The following is a 21,750-nucleotide window of genomic DNA, read 5'->3' as shown; positions in this document are numbered from 1 at the left end:
AAAAAATAGATCATAAGTGATTGGGACCCATCTAAGTATTTGGAGGAATCACCTAAATGGAATAAGATATACACACACACACACACACACACACACACACACACACACAATGTCAGAGGACAAAATTACAACAAATTGTTTAAAAATCTCAATTGGCTTTATTGTGATTCCAGAATTCTATTCTATGATTCCAGAATTCTATTCTATGGAACAGAGTAAGTGTTCCAATGAGTTGACCAGTAGAGATTGGCTTTATAGACAAAGAAGGCCTGAAGAAAGCAGAAATAAGTGGATCGGTCACTTCAAAGTTACTTTCCTTGTAAGGTGGGGACAGGGAGACAGAATAATAGAAAAATAACTGATTGGTTAATGTCAGATTACTTCAGGTTATGAATTAAAAGAGAGGAAACTTCATTATCATGCGCATTGAAGACTGAAACTGATCTGTTTGGGAAATTGGCTGTTACCTCTCTCTCCTGATTTTTCTGAAGGTCAGACAAAAATTTAATTTAGGTTTGGTGACATAGAACTTTGGCATGAGTGACTCCATTTTGACCTTTAATCTGTTCTATTGAGGCCTAGCACAGGAGCTTGGTATGAAACAATGTTTTCCTATAACTTGTATTCAACAATGTTCAGTGGAGCCAGGACATCTCTTCTACTATGTTGTTAATAGAACATTTTTGAATTCGTGGAATCTAGGAGTAAAGACAGTTCTGCTGTAACATGTCTGCTTTGGCTTTGAAGTTGCTTTCTTGGCCCTGTCAATTATGGAGTCCCCAAGTCCAAGTTTTATTAAGCTTGGAAGATGGTAGTCACACCTGTGGATTTTTAAATTATGGGTTTGAATATTTCAATGCATTAAAAATTGTGCTTTCTCGGAGCCAGCGAACACATGAGTTATTTCTGTTTTAACTGTAAAATGATAATGTAAGGATAAATTCAAATTAAAGATAAGAGGCTTAATTATCCCTGTTGAAAAATAAGAGAAAAGGTTTCCCTCTTTTCCATTTTCTTTGAGCATTTACTTTAGAAAACTTGTAATTGTACATACTTTCTCCTCTCTTTGAAATGTGCATAAATCATTTTGAAGACTATATTGGCATATTGTCAGCTTTTTGACCTGAGAATATCTTTCTCAGGGACCTGGGAGCCATCTCTTTAAAACGTGAACATCAAGGGAGATGGCACCCCTACCCATTTCTGTGGAAGGGTAGAATCCTAACTTGGAGGTGAATGGGGCATCTTACTACAAGTTACAAAACTACCCTCTGTCATAAAGATATGAGAAGTTCCTTTTTTCTCTGGATAAAGTCAATTAGCTAACCCAGATGGCCACTTTAATTATCAGGTAAAGTTAAAACAAGCTATGTGTGACAAATGGTGCTGTCAAGTTCTATTACTTGAGGACTAGTTATTGTTTATCTTGACAACACGCATGCAATGGGTTTTTATCTGGGTGGCTATATAGAAGGTGACATTTCGTTCTGTCTTTGCAGTCTCTTAGTGGATTGCCTGTGATGCACATCACATTCTGCTTTAATGCATATTCAATAATAAAACTGTTTTCTTTCTGTACCATCTTTGTGGAGAGGATTTATGAACTGGGAGATTTTGCTTTTAATTAGATTTTTCCAATGTTTGTTTATGATACATATCCAAATTACTGACATGTTTTGGTTCTCTAAAATCTCCTTTCAAACATTCATGCATGGTTCATTTCCATTGGATAGTTTAACTGACTTTTTGCCCCCAAAAGTAGCATTAGTGTTTAAAGACTGGATTCTTTCTTTCTGAGGGATAGCTCTGATCACTGTATTCTTGGTATAATTAATTTTTGGTTCTTTTAAAATATTATGCTTATTTTCTGAAAATAATCGCTAAATAATTGAGGGCCCTATTAAAGGGTGTTCTGTAGGTACACATGTTAATGCCACAACAAACTACCACAGACTAGGTGGTTTACATAACAGAAATATATTTTCTCATAGATCTGGAGGTTAGAAGTCCAAAATTAAGGTGTCAGTAGGGTTGGTTTTTTCTGAGCATTCTCTCCTTGGTTTGTAGATGGCTGCCTTCTCTCTGTGTTGTCTCATGGTCTTCCCTCTGAGCATGTCTGTGTCTTAATCTGTATCTGAATTAGTCATACAATATGACTAATGTTCTTTTCACAAGAACATTAGTATTAGAGCCATATTGTATTAGGGCCTACCCTAATGACCTCATTTTATCTCAATTACCTCTTTAAAGGCCCTGTCTCCAAAGAGTCACATTCTGAGGTACTGGGGGTTAAGACTTCAACATAGGAATTTTTGGCAGACATAATTTAGTGTGCACCTATTCAATTTGTTATTTAAATTTGTGCAAAAGTAGTTTCATCAAAATGCCCTAAACCACAGAATGTGACTGTCACTTAAACTAGTTTTTATGAGCTTAGCATTCAGCATTCTAGTTGTCTTAGTCACTAGAACCAGTATGTCCAAAATGATGCCCTATATTTTGTTTCTTGTTTGTTTCTAAGAATATAGAATTGTTTTTGAATAACAATATGTATTACTGACTAGTTCCTTCAAAGAAAGAACAAACTGTTTTATGGAAAATGTGCCCCAAATCTTAAATTGAACTTCAGTAATCTGAAAAGTATTCCCAAGTCTCTTTTCTGGCCTCAAGTTGGTAGAGTAAATTTCCTCTTAAACATAAATAAAAATGAATAAAATGTCTTTATGGTCAGCTCCACCCTAAATGACGTGCATGCAATGTTTGCCCCCCAAATGGTACTTATGACCATTAATTAAAATTCAATTCTCTCAGTGTTCACTATTGCATGTATGAGGGAAGAGATAACACATGTCCACATTTTCTGACCTTTGCATACACTTGCATTTATTAAGAGATTAGTGCCCCCCCCCCCACAAGCACACTTTGGTGACCCACAAAGTAACTTGCCACCAGACCTGAGCCTTGGAAGTAGAAGAAGGAAGAAACATTAAAAGGTGGACATATTTTCTCCTTAGACGTTATATTTGTCTCCTTCTATTAGATTTATTTTTGGCACACAGAAGAGCACGTCCATATGGGGAACATTTTAAAATTGCTTGTGAAGAACAGGCATATTTCCAAGAGGAAATGTAACCTTGCCTTCATCTGGTGTATCAGATCAATGCGCTGTAAAAGATCATGTTCAGTTACCTCATTTTTTTTGAATTAGAATTAATGGCTCATTAGTCTTGATCATATCAATATTATAACACCACTTACATTTGATAGAAAAGGGAAGAAGGCTGATGGAGTGCACTTATTCCCTTTTACTCTTAGTGAGTAGATTGTGTGCCAGCCTCAGGGAAAACCAGCAGGATCACGGAGGTGGCCCTTTTCAAATGGGCCATTTAGGGTAAATGTGGATTCTTTTGTATGAGGCTCTTGGAAGAAGAGTTAAAAGGTTCTCAAGGTTTGGGTCACTTGGGACATATATCAGTGTCTCCACCCCCTACTTTGGGCAGCTGGCCAGAGTGAGGGAACCAGACACCCTCAGCCTGTCTTTGACCACATGTTGGACCATATGTTGGAAACTGAAAAAATAGACATTAAGAATCTCTTGAACATCTCTCCAATGAGGAATTCCATCTACAAAAAAGCACGAATTTATTCAGGGCTCAGAGAGAGATGCAGATGTACTCTTTTGAAATAAAAATAAGAAATATTGCCAGGTACTAGATGACATTAAGATTTATCTCTGCTCCCATCCCTACATTTTGCCAAAAAGGAATAGTAATGAAATAGACTCTCAAATTAAAGCAAACAAAAGCAAACCAAAAACTAACCTTATGAAAGGAAACACTAGACTAGGAGCCAAGGACTCTAGCTGCATTGTTGATGGCCATGATCTCATCATGTGGCTGTGGGTAGTGAGTACTCCTTGGTTTTTATCTGCACAGCACTTTTTTTGTCTTAGGAGCTGCCGGCTTCCCCCAGTCATAAGCATGCCTTACTGAGCTGTGAATCTATACGATATGAGTTAGTATCTTATCTCTTTGTCCACAGGGATTGGCTTAAAGATGAATGACCTTCATGCTAATTTAGTCTAATTAACGACTTCCCTGGGACTTTGCTGGGACTATCAGGAAACTGGCACTTGCTTTCCATTGGGTTTATGAATTGAAATGATAATCTAAATTGGTAGCTGCTGGTCTTCATCTTTGCCACATAAAGGCAACACCAAGAAAGGCAGCCTGAGAAATGCCCAGAGAGAAGCAGAGCTGGATGACACATATTTGAATCTTTGACTTCTACTGGGCCTGGAGCTGCTCACCCTTGGAGTTAGGCAACACATTTCCCTAGTTTCGGGTGGGACCTTGCCACTGGGAACCTGATGATTATACTTTGTATATTCAGATTCATTGAGTTTCTTTTTACTCATTTGTGAAGGAACAATCCATTTAGTGTATTTCGACGTTTCTTTCTATCTCTGAACTTTTAAAGACTAAATCTATATATTTTGGCACATTTTACATAGTAATTTATTGTGAGAATCTTTATCCTAAGGCAGAGTGTAAGTCTCAGAAATTTCCAAAATTTATCTCAAAAATTTCTTCCAGTTATTTGGAACTTATATGTGGAGTTAAATTTATCTTCATATTAACAATGAATGAAATATTTGATGAGAAAATTGATAGTATAAACAGGATCAGAGAGTAATATTTAAAACCTTTTTAGGAATATAAACAGCTTTTAGAAGAGAGAGAGATGTGAAAATCTAACATCTATTAATTAAAGTATGCCCCAGTGTTAAATATAGCTATTACCTCTACTTGAAAGCAGTAAAACAAAACATTTTTCTAAAATCATAATGAATAATTAAGACTGGGCAATTCCTCCAATTATTTTAACTCTCTGCACCAATCAACATATAGAGTCAAAATTCCATTATGCAAATGTCCTAAAAATCTTTTTTTTTTTTTTTTCAGTGACGTGACTACATGCTGGAAAAGAAATACCTTTTCGGTAGAGAAGGGAACACACAATTTGCCTTAAGAAAAGACAGTCAAGAACTTTGCAGTGTTGGTAAACATTAATCAACATGATTTAAAAAATAAATAAAAGGAGGTGTCCAGAGTTCAGACTTCTTTCATTGCTTCTTACCCAGCCTTCTTAAACTTAGGCAAGGAAAAAACTGAAATAAGAAGTAACTAATAGGCTGGGTATGGTGGGTTATGCCTGGCCTGTAATCCTAGCATTTTGGGAGGCCAAGGCAGGAGAATCACTTGAGCCTAGGAATTCGAGACCAGTTGGGCAACATAACAAGACCCCATCACACACACACACACACACACACACACACACACACACACACACACACACACACACAGATTAGCCAGGCCTGGTGGTACATGCCTGTAGTACCAGCTACTCAGGAGGTTGAGGTGGGAGGATCACTTGGAGCCCAGTGTTTGAGGCTGCAGTAAGCTATTGTGTCACTGTATTCCAGCCTGGGCAACAGAGGAAGACCCCCCAACTCAAAAAATAAAATAAAAAAGAAACGACCTATATAAATATTCTTTTCTCTCTTAACCCTTGGAGAAGCTCACGAAATTTTACTAAGCTAATTTTTAAATGGAATTCAATCTCACTAGAAAAGTCATTTTGATAGCATTGAAAGTATGGCATCACTCTGCAAAACAGGCTCAAAAGAACAGTAGCACTTAGCCCTTGTAGTACTTGAAAGCTGTTTACCAGTATACTTAGCACGCCTTCATGATATGTAAGTGTGGACTGTGAAATAAGGATAATCATAATTAGAGTGGAGGAAAAAAGGCTTGAATAAGTAGGACCAGTTTTAAAACTCATAGCTTTTGATAATGTGTTTGTACTATATGTTGGAGACCTGCTGTTTATTTAGATGGGGTCTTGCTGTGTTGCCCGGACTGGAGTGCAGTGGTACGATCATGGCTCACTTCAGTCTCAGACTCCCAGGCTCAAGTGGTACTCCCACTTCAGCCTCTCAAGTAGCTGGGACCACAGGCATATGTCACCACACCTAACTTATTTATTTATTTATTTTTGTAGAGATGGAGTCTTGCCATGTTGCCCAGGCTGGTCTTGAACACCTGGGCTCAACCATTCCTCCCACCTCATCATCTCAAAGTGCTGGGATTACAGGCATGAGCCACCTTGCCCAGCCAAGACTTACTGTTTTGTATTGCCCTGTGAGCACTTTGCCTGAGGTTTTGGGAAAATGGCCTTGCTTTAGCTGTGGGGTCTCTAATGTATTATTAGGAGCCAGAGGGAGAAAGATAATCTATCTTCTAATGCAGAAGTGACTTAGGAAATCCCTAATGGGTAAGTTCATCTCTTAACTATTTTTGAAAGTGTTTTCCAGTGCTAATTTATAAAAGTAGACTCTGTAGTTTGAGTGCCTCTGCAGAAAATATCACAGACGAAGCATCTGAGCAGTGAATGGATATTTGTGCATTATAAACTTTCTGTGGCTTTGTGGATGCAAGCAGACATAAAAAGAAAAGTGACCATGTTCAATTCCTAACACATATCTGGCAGGCTTCCTCTTCATAAGCAGAAAATGCATTCATCCAACAAAGTTAGTGGCTCTTCAACTTTGATGTACATGAGAATCACCTGGGGAGTTTATTAAATTATCTATTCCTAGGTCTCTCCCCAGAAATACTGGTTCATCCAATCTGGAGCAGAGTTTAGGAATCTGATTTCCATGTGAAGGGTTCACAAGCAGGGTTGGTTCCCTAACACCACTGCTCTAAGTGCTGTGGGGAGAGTGTAAATTCCTTGGTGAGAATCACTTAGTCACAATGCCCACATGAGGACCAGTGGAACATACAGGTGAACCACATAATGGCAAAAACCCAAAGACCAGAAGGGACTATTACTCAGGAATACACAGCCTCGGGAATTTTAGGTTATCATGGGCTAGAGTTGGACATGAAACAGTTGTAGGCTGGATTTAAAAAGTAACCTGGGCTTTAAAAGAAGTCAAATCTTATCCAACCTTTCTACCTTTTTTTTTTTTTCTAGATAAGATAAAGGAGATGCACAGAGGTTAAACGACTGGCCTATGACCACTCAGCTAAGAGTTGAAGGGCGAGAATTGGAAGCAGAGTCTTCTAACTGTATCCAAGCTACTTGTGGCTACAAGCAGCCCTTTCAGTTTGCCCTGGATACCATGCCAGAAAGTACACAGGGCAATATCCTATTAAAGAGACATGGGAAAAGATGGCTAAATATTGATACTGTTTTTAGATTTGAGTTTACACAGCAGAGGAGATAGTCAATAATTTTCAGCGACATGCAGATTGTGTTCCACCTGGAAGAAAGGGATTCTATTCTATACGTTTTCCTCACTGACTTTGATACACATAGATGATATATTAACTAACAATTATTAAATGCCATTAGCTTTTTACATGAATAAAATTATCTAATCTTCTCAAAAACAGACTGTACAAGAGAGATAGTATTATCCTTAATTTATAGAGGCTAAAACTGAGATACAGGGCTAAGAAGCTTGTTGAAGTTTGCACAGCCAGTAATGGCAGAAGTGTGGATGCAAGTAAAGGCTGTTTGCCTTCCCAGCCCTCTCTAAACCACCACTCTATACAGAAGCTCATAAATCTACATACAATTACTCCATGCTTGCAGGAGTGGCCAAATTATTAAATGACAGGATGAAGATTTTGAAAAGGTTCTGTTCGATTGAAACTAATGATATAACTTAATAGGTATAAACGTACATTTCTACATTTGAGTTAAAAGAAATCAGCTGCATATATATAAGGATGCTATAAGACCTGACTTAAACACCAATCCTGTGGAAGTCTTAGGGGTTTCCTCTGACTTTACATTTCTATGAACATGTAATGAAAAGTGGCTGACAAAAGCTTATGTAATCTTAGGCATAAGCCGGAACAAGGTAGATAAGAGTCCCACTGCATTTTAGGTATGTTAGATCTCAACAGAAGTTAACTGGAAAATAAAACAAATCTGTTCTGTTTTTTAATAAAACAGAACAACAAGTTGAGTTCAGACGTGGAGGTCTTTCATGTGGTAGAGATTTGTGAATTTTGGTGGCTCAGTATCTACTGTCTCAATTCTCTTTTCTTCTTCTTTCTCTTGATAACAGCACTGTATTTTCTTATGTGTAGGACATGAGACACATGTCCTACACCAGATTATATTGCACACACTCTTTCTCTCTTCTACTTTTGCTTTCTAATCAGTGTCTCCTGGGCCTGGTTTGCTATTCATGTAGATTTACTGGGTGGAAAATCTGGAGTGCTCATAAACTGCATCACTTGTCAGTCACTAAGAGCCCTCTCAGCCAACCAAAATGCAGGTGGCTATGTTCTGACCAGGTCTGTTGTTCTTCAACGTGAAATCAAAGCCCACCCTCACTGCATCTTGGTCATCATGATTCAACTCATAGTGCCCTTGCGCCTCATCTTCCATTCCTGCCCTTTAGCCAAGGGGCAAGTCCATGGTCCAAACTGGCCATACTTTATCTTTTTAGGGATTGTATTTTATTTTTGAACAGAGTGATACATGAGAAAAAGTGGTTGGAGCAGAATGATTCTGATATTGGCATCTGCAGGAGACTATCTGTGCTCCTCACCGGATTTCCGTACACCACTACCCTGGTTCCTGTGTTTTCTGAGGCTGAAAGCCGAATATGAACCCAGGTACTTTTGCATAGATCACTCTTTATGAGCTATCAGCCCATTTATTGAAAGGACATTAACACTCATCATAAAGTCTCACAAATATTGGCTTCTACTTTTGCTTCTTCTCATCCTCTTCATCCTCTTTCTCTTCCTCTTTCTTCTTTAGAAAAGTGCTAGGTTCCAAACTTGTGTATAGAGGTGAATATAAATATGGAAAGTAATTTCTTCTTAGTAAATTTAATAACACAAAATTGTGTTTCTGAACTGTTTCAGATACAAGAGGTCATGTGTCTGGCCCCAGGTGGGTGATGGACTGATTGAGAAAAGCCTAACTCATGTACCAATTGAGGAAAGAAAGAAACAATTTCCAAGGCTGACATCGAGTTCTGCATAAAAAATCCCACCCTAATTGAAAAGAAATAATCAAGAAAAAGAGGTAAAATTATAAAAAGAGAAAGGGTAAGAGAGCGATGATGACAATGATGATGACTAAAACTGTGTTTTTAGTTTGTCAACAACTGTCACAGATTTCCTTTCTTGCTCCTTGTGAACTCTTTAAGGTCCCTGTTTTCTAGGCTAGCATCCAGAGGGCTGGACAATTTGACTTGCTTAAAGCCCTAGAGCGATGAGATTTACATGGCTAAATCACCCACTCACATGCACCCTCCTATCCTCCACCATATCTTCCTGCCAACCCCTTTCCTTTTCCCACCTTTCAACCTTTCTGAGTGTGACTGTCTGTTAAAATAAAACTATTTTAGAAATCCCCGAGCTTCCTCTGTCTTTCTCTCTTTGAACATGCTCTGTGCCTCTCATTTTGTTTAGAACCAATTACAAAACTCATCTGTCACTCATGAGGCACATGTCCTACACCAGATTATACTGCACTCACTCTTTCTCTCTTCTACTTTTGCTTTCCAATCAGTGTCTCCTGGGCCTGGTTTGCTACTCTTGTAGATTTAATGGGTGGAAAATCTGGAGTGCTCATAAGCTGCACCACTCGTCAGTCACTAAGAGCCCTCTCAACCAACCAAAATGCAGGCGGTTGTATTCTGACCAGGTCTGTGGTTCTCCAACACAAAATCCAAACATTGTGATACTGTGCCCCTGTGACTGAGCTTTCAGGGCCTGAAAGAAAGGAAATGTTTTTTAGCAGTAGCTAGAGATGTTTCTGAAAGCAAAAGACCTAAGCAAAGAGATGGTGTTCTGAGTGGAGTCTGTATTAAGTACCTGATTCCTGCTGTAAACAGTGAAATGTGGTTGTTTTATAAATTAGCCACATTTGAATTCTAAATCACTATAGGTGCAGCAGAGCCTTTGATATAAGACTAAGCTTATTTTTCAACCAACAAAATAATTGCTCAACATTGGTGAGTTGGTTGGTGGGGGAGGGGAAAATCAGCTTTTCGAAAAACTATACCTGCAACCCAGATAATATTCTAAATACCTGACAGTACAAAATAATGGTATTGATAAGATGAATAAATCTGATCCTGGCTATTTTATGTCAAATGGGTAGAAGACAAATTTTTTATGCAAGTATGCAGAAAAGTAATAAACCTGCTTAAGGAACAAATTTAATGGTTTCTAAGACAATATATTTCTAATAATTGTTTATATTTTTAATGTAATACTACTATTCCTAGCAGGAAGCTTGTTTCAAGTTGTGGAGAGATTGGAATAAAACGGAAGAATCAGAATTTTCCAGAAGGCAGTTTCAAAGCAATTCAATGTGATTAGATCCATTTCCTGTCATGTTCAATTCTTCTTTGTCTCAAAGATATTTTTTGTAATAAACCATGGACAGTCTTCAGTAGCTAGCTCTCCCCTGTCCTCCCTCATGGATGTGAGAGATGAGAAAGGAGGGGTGGGTATTAGCTGATTTTTTTTAAAATTATTTTTTGGCTTCTTACTAAAGGCATGTCCACAATTCACATTCATACATTTTGGGTCTATTTTAAGATGTTAAAAACATCAAGCCTTAACCTGATGGTATTTTCAAAAATCCCATGAGTGTTTGGCAGCAGTCAGCAGAGAGCTGCTAAAGGAAGTTAAATGAGGCATCAGGCAATCAAGATAATCATTTCTGGGTTTTCTTTGGTTCATGAGAAATTAATTTGGATTCACCTAGTTGTACCATCACACCTTCCAATTCAAATCACCTCTCCTGGCCCTACAATTAAAAGTAAAAAAGTAAGCTTTACAAATCAAGCTGGAAGTCTCTTGGCAAGCCTTTGTGGAAAACTCCTGCTGCTATTGCATAGGTTCTGTCTCTTCTGGGGATATTTAAAACCCTCTGTGTCCAGGGTTGCCAAGTCAGCACTTTCCAGGAGCACTTAGAAATGAGGCATCCCCACCTCTCCATCAATGACAGCCGAACGCCCCAGCTACTAGTAATAGCATAAGGAGGAGCAAGGGGGAACTTTAGAAAGGGTCTCAGGAAATACTTTCCTAGAGCAAGTCAATACAAATGTGAGGTTGTCTTTCAGAGTGAGCAGTGAAGTCCTATCTTTGGGATTCTGCCTACTTGCACTCTTAATACTGCTACTGCTCTTTTGGCTCTGCACGTTGATCAAGCACCACTCCTGCATTAGGCTCCCATGGAACAGGCTTAGACAGAGTGTCTGCAAGACGAAGCACTCTGAAATGTTCCACAGGAAACAGCCCCACGCTGACAGGGAGAGAGGAATGGATGGTCTCCTTCTCAAGTCTCTGGTTCTATTATAAATTAGATGCCTACTTAAAAAATGAGCCAAGTATAAATAATTTAAAACAAATCAAAGGCCTTTATTACCACCATTGTACCCAGGCTTTTGAAGATGACTCATCTATCCTGGTACATTTATGGATGCTTGTTCTGCTTTGCTCTCCCTATTTCTCTCATAAGGACCCGTCCGCTATTAAAAACAAACAAACAAAACATAACAAAAAGAATGAACAGAAAACACCCAGTAGTGTCTTTAGTCTAATCGCACTTACAAGTCCGAGGCTCCAAGGGAGCCAGGGTTTATTCTTGAAATAGTCCACATCTGCATCTAATGTAAGTCTATCTCCCCTTTACTCCCCAAAGGGATGGGAGATCCCAGGGCAAGCCACCAGGAATTTCCTGGGAAGCATTTAGAGTTGAGTATTCATTGGTCCACCTCTTCCCATCTAGCTTTGTCACTTATGCCAGCTCTGGAAGTGCTGAAACTTTGTCTACCTCCTTTCCTTTCCTTTTTTTTTTTTATTTCTTGTAGTGATGACAAATCCCTGTTTATCCTATTGCTGATGTTTCATTATTTAACTGTTTAAATTATTATTGTTTTCTGACAAAATGATCTGACTCCCATAGAAACAAAATGCAAGGATAGTTTTTCAGTGGGAGAAAAGGAATCCAATAGAAAATTAGTAAAAACTGCAGCAATACAACTCTCTCTAATATATAAAAATATTCCAGAAGCTTAAATGAGAAAGTAAGAATGGAAAACTGGAAGTAAGAATGTGAAAGTTTATAAGGCTGCTGCTTTTGTAAGGAAGAAAAGAGATGGATAGGGTAGGTAAATTTGAGAGCTCTGACTGAGGCAAAATACTCTTAGTTCCCAAACTCAGCTGCCCATTATACCACTTGGGGTCTTTATTACAAATTCAGGTTTCCGACAGAGTAGTGACTCACGCCTATAGTCCCAGCACTTTGGGAGGCCAAGGCAGGCAGATATTTGAGGTCAGGAGTTTAAGACCAGCTTGGCCAACATGGTGAAACCCTGTCTCTACTAAAAATACAAAAATTGGCCAAGCGTGGTGGTGAGCACATGTTATCCCAGCTACTTGGGAGGCTGAGGCAGGAGAATCACTTGAACCCAGGAGGCAGAGGTTGTAATGAGCTGAGATCTCGCCACTGCACTTCAGCCTGGGCAACAGAGGGAGACTCAATCTTTTTAAAAAATCAGGTTTCATAGATTTACACTGGGAATTCTATACTGAGGATTCTACATCATAAGATCTGGGTAGAGGCTTAATAATAGGCATTTTGGGAATCCCTGCTCTAAGAAGCAATAATATGTTACGTTGGTAGTTACTTGCACTGTAGCTACTAACCTTCTGAAACAAGTTAGATCAGACAAGACTAGTCTATTAGTCCCTTCTTACACTGCTATGTAGAACTGAGATTGGGTAATTAATAAAGAAAAGAGGTTTAATTGACTCTCAGTTCCACAGGCTGTGGCATGGCCTGGGAGGCCTCAGGAAACTTACAACCATGGTGGAAGGGTGAATGGGAAGCAAGTACGTCTTCACACAGTGGCAGGAGGGAGAGAGAGAGAGAGAGAAAGAGAGAGAGCGAGAGAAAGTACTACACACTTTCAGACAACCAGATCTCGTGAGAACTCAGTCACGAGTTCAGTCATGAGAACAGCAAGGGGGAAATCCCACCTCCATGGTCCAACCCCCTCAGACCAGAGTGCAGAGGCTGCAGTTATCATGGCTCACTACAGCCTTGACCTCCTGAACTTAATTGATCCTCCCCAGTCAGCCTCCCAAGTAGCTGGGACTATAGGTGTGCAACACCACGCCTGGCTACTTTAGGTATTTTTTGTAGAGATGGTTTTTCATTATGTTGTCCAGGCTGGTCTGGAACTCCTGGGCTCAAGCAATCCTCCTGCCTCAGCCTCCCAAACTGCTAGGATTACAGATGTGAGCCATGGTACCCATCCTTAATTTCTTTGTAAAAGTCGTTAAGAATATACAGAGTAGCAATGTATTTATTTGCTAAAAGAGAGTCAATTTTGGGATGCCCGTTACCAATATGAGGATCTCCCTACAAAACCCAAATATCAGTTTTTGTAGCATGAGTGTCTGAAGAATCTTAATCTCTTAGCCAAGATGAAATCTTAGCCAACATGGAAAGCAAAACAGATGACATCCTTCTAGGATAGAATATCTCAAACTTTTTGAGGATCCCTTATCACTCTCAAGAATTATTGAGGATCCAAAAGAGCTTTTGTTTTGTGTTGGTTTTTGGATGGTTTGGATGGGTTATTTCTATTGACATTAACCATATTTTCAATTAAAACTGAGAATTTAAAAAATATTTTAATTCACTTAAATATAACACAATTAATTCATTACATGGTAGCATAAAGTTTTTTTTTTAAGTAAATGTATTTTCCAAAAAAATTTGTAAAGAACAGCCTTGTTTTACATTTTTTGCCAGTCGTTGAAAAATGTCTAGCTTTACAAATGACAGTTGGATTTCCATATCTGTGTCTATGTTCAGTGTGTTGCAAGATGTCCTTTTGTTTGTTTTTTATAAATAAAGTCTTGCTGTGTTGCCCAGGTTGGAGTTGAACTCCTGGGCTCAAGCAATCCTGCTGCCTCAGCTTCCTGAATAGTTGGGACTCACTGTAGGTGTGCACCACTGCATGTGGCTTGGAAGATGTCCTTTTGACTGAAGTGTGTAAAGAAAATCTTGCTTCACATTGATACATAGTTGGAAGATGAAAGAGCTTATGGGTCTCAAGAAAGGATCTCAGGGGCCTGGGTTCCATGGACTATGCTTCAAGAACCACTTTTCTGATGGTGAGCCCAAGTCATCAGCAGAAGACAAGAGTTTCAGATCTAAGGACCAAAACTTGTCTACATAATCCAGGTTGACCAGGAGGCAGCAGTCAAGGAGGAAGATGTGTGGTCCCTAGAATGTGGTAAACCAGGGATGTTTATGGGCAGGGGTTGGGGATGGGGACGAAGGGTACATCTAGTGGAGGTGTCTGAAGTGGTTGTTGCAAAACATTTCTGCTGTTTTATAGGCCCACTGTTTTAGGCATTAAAAATATTTCTGTGTAGTCTTTCCAGGACATTCAGATGCCTCCTGAAGCCTTGTTGAATGTTTCTGAAGTGTCTTTGTGAGATGATCAGCAGTTAGGCCCTTTTGTTCAGTAGAGTAAGTTGTTCTCCATAAGCTTTATTCAGAATTTTCCCTAAGGAATTTTTTCCCCCTGTTTTGCCTTTTTCAGAAAGCTCATAATCTCCCCTGGTTTTGAGCAATGGTGTCTCTTGTTGTCTCATCTCCAGAGATTAGTCAATTTAGCAGTCTGAGGAATCGTCTGTAGGTTCAGATCTTTTGCAAGTTGTCTCATTTTCCTGGGAATCTGGCTGTAGAAGTGATTGAATCTCATCAGTTCTGTGACCGTTTTTCCTGGTGCCTACTTCAGCTTTCTGAATCCAGTCATTAAAACGGCCAACAGGTTGAGCAGCAAAGTCTATTAAGGAAAGACCCCCTGCCTTATGGAATGAGGCTCCATGACCTCTCTCAAGTGGGTTTAAAATCTATTGTTCCTTTTCTACATTTTAACTTTATAGTCCAGATTAGTCACAAAGTCACATTTTAGCATGTGGTCAAAGACATCTCCAAGATGTTGACTGGTGGTTTGTGAAGGAACTTTGCACAGAAAGATCATCCCCTATTTAGCATGCCTTCACATTGAGCCCTGGCAGAATGTCCGCCCCATCACAGAGCCAAAGAAACTTCCCTTTCTCTTCAAACATCTTCCTTTCTCTCTCCCTTTCTACCCAGCCTTGCCTGGCAGATAGAGACAGAGATGTGCATGGAGCCAACTCCAGCCTCGGTCTCTGCTTCTTAACTCTCACTTCTCTTCAAGTCCCCTGTGGAGTTTCTAAAAACAGAGCAACTTTGGCCAGAGGAGGAGAGGTTAACTCTCTGTACTAGCATCTTTTCCCTCCAGTCTCCATCCTTTCTCCTCCTCTCTTCTACGCTCACTGACCTTTTCAGCAAGAAAGGAAATTAATGTTAGTTGAGTGCCTCCTATGTCCCAGCCACTTCTGAAAACATTGTCTATTTCATTTAATCTAAAATCACCCTACAGATCTTTACTTTTTAGATGGATAAACTAATACTGCACAAAGTCACCCAAGGATCTGTCAGGTGACATTTGTGCTCTTGGATCCCTCAGTGCTGTGCTGCCTTAGCCCAGGAATGCCCTGAATTGTCTTCCCTCCAGAGACAAGATCCGCTGCATTTGAGTTCTCTTTCTCATTTTCTTGCCATGTGAAATGAAAGTAATTCCTTAGTCCTGTCAATGCCACCCTTTTCATAGTCCTCATGGTTGTCTCCCTGCACCACAATTCTCCTTTGATCGTTTTATACTTCAGGCCTTGTTCAGTCTCAGCTGCACTCCGATGACGGCTGCCTCACTGATCCCCCTCACTCTACTCTCATCTTCTGAAGCAGCAGAACCTGTGACTAATGGTCAAGGGCATAGGTACTGCAGCCAGACTCCCCATTTCATACCAAGTAAAGATTAAACCCTTGAGCTTGGCCTTCAGTGCTCTTATATTATCTTCCTCCAATCTACTTTCCAAACTTCTTTTCCATTAAATTGCCACATACACCTTCCAGCAACCAGAGCTGCTGGACATCTCTGTCTCATATTTTTGCTTCCTTGTCTTTATGCCTCTGCAAAGCCAATTCTCTGCACGTTAAATTTCCATTCTTTCTTCAAGATTCAAAAACCAGTGGAATTCTTTCTCAAGAGTGCTTTCCTGATCTTCCTGGCAGACAGTAATCTATTTGCTTTGTTGACTCTGACAGTGTTTTATTAGACCTCTCTTTGGCACTTCATTGTGTTTTACTATTGATTATAGTTATTTATGTATCCATCTACCCAACTGGAATGTAAGCCCCTCAAAAGAGGGAATGTGTTGTATTAATATTTGCATTCCCCTAAGCGTCTATACAGTGTCTTGCTCATAATGAGAATTCAATAAAAATTGTGTTTAAATGACTGGGATATGAGTTTTATCTAATAATAATAGCTACCATTTATTGAGCTCTTCCTCAACGCTGAGTACTGTGGAGGAGAGCTTAATGTGTATTATCTCATTCAATCTTCACAATTTTACAAGGTACTTGTTTTCATTCTTCCCATTATTCAGATGAAGATATTGAGTCACAGATAGGTTAAGGAATTAGCCCAACATCACACAGCTGATAAATGACATAACCTGAACTGGCCCCCAGTGCAATCAACTCCAAGCCCAAACCGCATTAGAGTACCTCCTCTGTTGTTAAAGGAAGACTTTATGGAGTTAGATCAATGCACACACACGTATACAGTCATGTGTCAGTTGACAACGGGGATATGTTCTGAAAAATGTCTTTTTAGACAATTTCATCATTGTATGAACATCACAGAGTACACTAATACAAACCTAGAAATATAGTGTAGTCCACCATATACCTAGGCTACATGGTATGGACTATTGCTTCTAAGCTGTGGACCTAGGCTACATGGTATGCCCTGTTGCTGCTAAGCTACAGACCTGTACGACATGTCAATATACTGAGTACTGTAGGCAATTGTAGTATAATGGTAAGTATTTGTGTATCTAAACATATCTAAACATAGAAAAGGCACAGTAAAAATATGATATGAAAGATAAAAATGGCACCCCTGTGTAAGGCACTTAGCATTAATGGAGCTTGCAGGACTAGAAGTTGCTCTGGGTGACTTAATGAGTGACAGGTGAGTGAATGTGAAGGCCTAGGACATTGCTGGATGCTACTGTGACTTTATCAGCACTGAAGACAGGCCACACTAGATTTATAATGAAATACTTTTCTTTCTTCAACAGTAAGTTTAAAACCTTAGTTTACTGTAACTTTTTTAACTTTAGAAACTTTTTGACACTTTTGTAACAACACAGCTTGAAACACATTGTACAGTTGTACAAAAATATTTTTTCTCAATATCCTTATTCTATAAGCTTTGTTCTAATTTAAATGTTTTAAAATTTATTTTTACTTTTAAGTATTTTTGTTAAAACTGAAGACATAAACACATACATTAGCCTAGGCCTGCACAGGTCAGGATCATTGAGCTATCATTAGGTGATAGGAATTTTTCAGCTCCATTATACTCTTATGGGACCACCAATGTGTATGTGGTCCATCGTTTACCAAAATGTCATTCTGTGGCAGGTGACTGTGCTTTCTGGTACCTTCTGGCATCTCAGCAGTCACATTCTGAGCACTCATAGCTCTGTCTTAGCTAAAATGCACTTCCTTCTTTTTGGGAAGGGTAGACTCTAAGAGCAACCACAGGGAGACCTCTCCTGCCAGTTGTGCTCCCAAGCACAGGAATTGAGCTCCACTAGGTGGACTGACTGCTGTGAACTCTCCAAAGGATATGTCAGCATTTACACAAGGCTGATTAAAATGCAGCAAACAAATCATTCACTGCCTAATGTGCAATGCATTATAGCTTATTTGATAGCATATTTATGCACACATCTTCAGAAACAATATTCTTGTAAATCTTGTATCAAACCCTTGGGGAGATATTGGTAGTAAGCAGAAAATCAGCAACACATTGATCCTACATGCTCTGTGATGTTAGCAGTAGTCATGAAATTGAATTTCATCTTAACATATTAAAATCAATATACAGCGTTCAGTTTAATTCAGAATGTAAATAGCACCAAGGGTTTTCAAGACAGAGAAAATTATAGTTCCTAACTTGGATATGTATGCATTATTATACAGGCAACTTTCCATTATTTAGAACAAGTATGACCCTGAAATAGAAAAATACCTTGCTCAGCTTATCAGATTAAACAGGAACTCAAGTTCTCAATTGATCAGAATCAGTGGCTAAAAAGGGGTTCTCATGTTAAATTAACATGGAAGGTTTAGTCATTTTTCTCTGCAATTATATTTCAAAATAAAATTTTGCCCCAAATGGCACTTATCACTTCTAATTCTCTAAACTGTATGTTACTGCATTACCTTGTGTAAAACTCCAGTGGGAGAGTGTTGAGAATATTTTTTCAGCATGTTACAAAACAAAACAAAATTCTCTTTGTCATTGGTATGGTTTGGGTCTGTGTCCCTACCCAAATCTCATGTTAAATTGTAATTCCCAATGTTGGAGGTGGGGCCTGGTAGGAGGTGATTGGAACATGGACGTGGATTTCCCTTTTGGTACTGTTCTAATGATAGTGAGTGAGTTATGGCAGTATCTGGTGGTTTAAAAGTATGTAGCAGCTGGGCACAGTGGCTCACACCTGTAATCCCAGCACTCTGGGAGGCTGAGGTGGGTGGATCACGAGGTCAAGAGATTGAGACCATCCTGGCCAACATGGTGAAATCCCATCTGTACTAAAAATGCAAAAATTAGCTGGGTGTGGTGGTGCGTGCCTGTAGTCCCAGCTACTCGAGAGACTGAGGCAGGAGAATTGCTTGAACCCGGGAGGCAGAGGTTGTGGTGAGCCAAGATGGTGCCACTGCACTCCAGTCTGGTGACAGAGCGAGACTCCAACTCAAAAAAAAAAAAAAAAAAAAGTGTGTAGAACCTCCCCGTTGTCTCTCTTCCTCCTGCGCTGGCCATGTAAGACATGTCTGCTCCCCCTTCACCTTCCACCATGATTGTAAGTTTCCTGAGACCTCCCAGCCATGCCTCCTGTACAGCCTGTGGAACCATGAGCCAATTAAACCCTTTTCTTTTATAAATTACCCAGTTTCAGGTATTTCTTTATCACAGTGTGAGAATAGATTAATACAACCATTATGAGGGATGTGGGCCCAAGTGATGCCCCTTATTTTGGGATCTGGGAATCTGAAGTTCAGAGTTTGAGGACTCCCAAATTCTCTTACAATATTCTTCTGCTTTTCCTCCACACATCTCTAATACCATGGAGAAAGTGGGGAATAGCAGTTATTGTGATTATTACTGTATGATTAGTGTATGCTCATTAAAGACATGAAAATATGCCAGGGATGACACTGAGTTCTCTACACGTGTGATTTAGTTAATACCCTTACTACCCTCCCCGAAGTAGGCATTATTATTTCTATTTAATTGATGAGAAATAGAGACTTAGAGGAGTAAAACGACCTGTCTGAAGTCACATGGTTTTAAGGAACAACTGAGATTCCCACCTGGGTTTGTGTGACTCCACCTCTCTCAGGCTTTTTTCCATGACTGGACTGGAGCAGGGATTGCTGCTCTCTTGGACAAAATTGTATCCAACTTCAAATAAATAAAGCCTCACCTTTAGTGAGACTTGAAATCAGAAGATGAGAGAACGGTTTATGACCTGAGCATGAAAGTATGTATTTTCCAAAGCCCAAATGTAGGAAAGGGTTGACACAGGCAATGTTCAGCAGCAGTGATTCTGTGGCTAACATATTCTTCTATTTTCAACATTGCTGCTGGCCCTGATGGATGTGATACTTCTGTAGGATCTCTTTTAAATGTCTGAAAGGCTAAATAGGAAGTATGTAGTCTACTGGCTAGTTTGTCAAAGTGCCTGGCTGTAGGAGTCAGGCTTGTGGAGCACATTCATCTTTTTACTCTCTCATACTGGTATGTGTGATGTCCAAAGTACACGTAATCATCCAGTCAAAAAAGCTTATTGCCTGTATTACCTAAGCACTCTGAAAAAAGTAAAAAGCTCCTCAGTGGTATTTAAGTAGTCCCGCTTTTATCCTTAAAAGAATATATATTACCCGCTGGTTTCTAGATTTCTTGTGGTGATTGAGGAGCGCTGCACTTTTAGGAGCCACTTCTCAGGTTAGAATCACAAGGATGTTGTGAGGTAATGTCTGGAAAGCACTTTGAGCTCCTTTGAGAAAGGTGCTATATCAATACCATGTATTATTATTTATTATCAGCCTAAGAGAAAAGCACGGGCAGGAGATGCCTTTTTGTTCCCTTCCCTGGATACAACAGTGCTGTGGCTTACATAGATTTCAGCCGGGGGATGTTCCAGCATTTGCAGTCTTTGACTGGAAAAACGCAAGCTGCTCAGGAACACTCTAGGGACAGAAGATCAGTTTAGTGCTACAGATGAAGAAGGACAGACTCTGAGGTTGTGCAGGCCAATCACACTCTTTCTTAATAAGCAGAAACTGTTTCTCCTGTTGGGAAATTTAATTCCCAGAGTGTGTGTGGGATGGGGGAAGGGATGGGTTTTGCATATCTGGCAATTCTGAAGCACTCTCTGAAAAGAAAAAAATCAAAGTGCTCAATACAGTATCCTGTGAGCTGGGTTATGTTGCTTCCCGCCCATTCTATTTGTAAAATGAATATGCTCCGTGAGTTGAATAGCTTGAGCTCACATAGTCTCCTCAGTGCCCTAAAATAAAAATAAATCTCATCCTTCTGGCTGCAACAAAATTCAAGTCAATTTTAAAGTTCCAGGTCAGATGCCATTATTTCCTCTTTAAACTTTAAAAAATAGTTGTTACGGATTGAATTTTGTTCTCCCGTAATTTACATATTGAAGTTCTAACACCTAGTACCACAGAGAGTTACTGTATTTGGAGGAAGGGGTTTTAAAGAGGTAATTAAGGTTAAATGAGGTCCTTGAGGGTGGACCCTGATTCAATGTGGCTGAGGTTCTTAGGAGAAGAGGAGATTAGATCCCAGACACACAGAGGGAAGATCATGTGAAGACAGAGAAGACAGCCATCTGCAAGCCAAGCAGAGATCTCAGAAGAAATGGGTCCTGATGACATGTAACTCTCAAACTTCTAGTTTCCAGAATTGTGGGAAAATAAATTTCTGTTGTTTAAAGCCACCCAGTCTGTGGTACCTTGTTGTGGCAGCCCTAGCAAACTAATAGAATAGCCAAAAAGTAGTCAGTATAAAACATCGTGTACTCCAAATTTTGCCACTCAAAGTGTGGTCCCCAGGCCAACAGTTTTGGTGCCACCTTGGACCTGGAAAACACCTTTGGAGTGATCTGCCTTTTAACAAGCTCCACAGGTGATCTGTATGCATATAAAGGGCTTTTGTTTGGGTTTTTTGTTTTGTTTTGTTTTTCGTGGATTTTTTTGAGACAGAGTTTTGCTCTGTCACCCCTGCTAGAGTGCAGTGGTGCAATCTCGGCTCACTACAACCTCCACTTCCTGGGTTCAGGCTATCCTCCCAACTCAGTCTCTCGAGTAGCTAGGACTACAAGCGCTTGCCAACAGCCCTGGGTAATTATTGTATTTTCAGTAGAGATGGGGTTCTGCCATGTTGCCCAGGCTGGTCCTCAAATCCTGGCTCAAGTGACCCACCTGTCT

General features: G+C 39.6%; 1 long non-coding RNA gene across 3 annotated transcripts in view; it reads left to right on the top strand.

The window, feature by feature from the left end:
* The first annotated feature begins 227 nt into the window (after positions 1-227).
* Positions 228-21,750, top strand: part of LOC105481715 (uncharacterized) — a 41,513-nt gene continuing 19,990 nt past the window's right edge. The window contains exons 1-4 of one of the 3 annotated variants that reach the window (XR_987142.2): positions 228-491; positions 4,965-5,061; positions 7,042-7,199; positions 8,958-9,120. This is a non-coding gene — a long non-coding RNA (uncharacterized lncRNA). Of the gene's footprint in view, positions 492-4,964; positions 5,062-7,041; positions 7,200-8,957; positions 9,121-21,750 lie in introns of those variants that run through there. The other 2 variants (XR_011615126.1, XR_011615125.1) reach the window with 2 other exon arrangements.

The sequence above is a fragment of the Macaca nemestrina genome, chromosome 16, assembly GCF_043159975.1.
Source record: "Macaca nemestrina isolate mMacNem1 chromosome 16, mMacNem.hap1, whole genome shotgun sequence".
NCBI classification, from domain to species: Eukaryota; Metazoa; Chordata; class Mammalia; order Primates; family Cercopithecidae; genus Macaca; species Macaca nemestrina.
The sequence above is the reverse complement of the archived record's forward strand: the minus strand, read 5'-3'. Positions and strand labels throughout refer to the sequence as shown.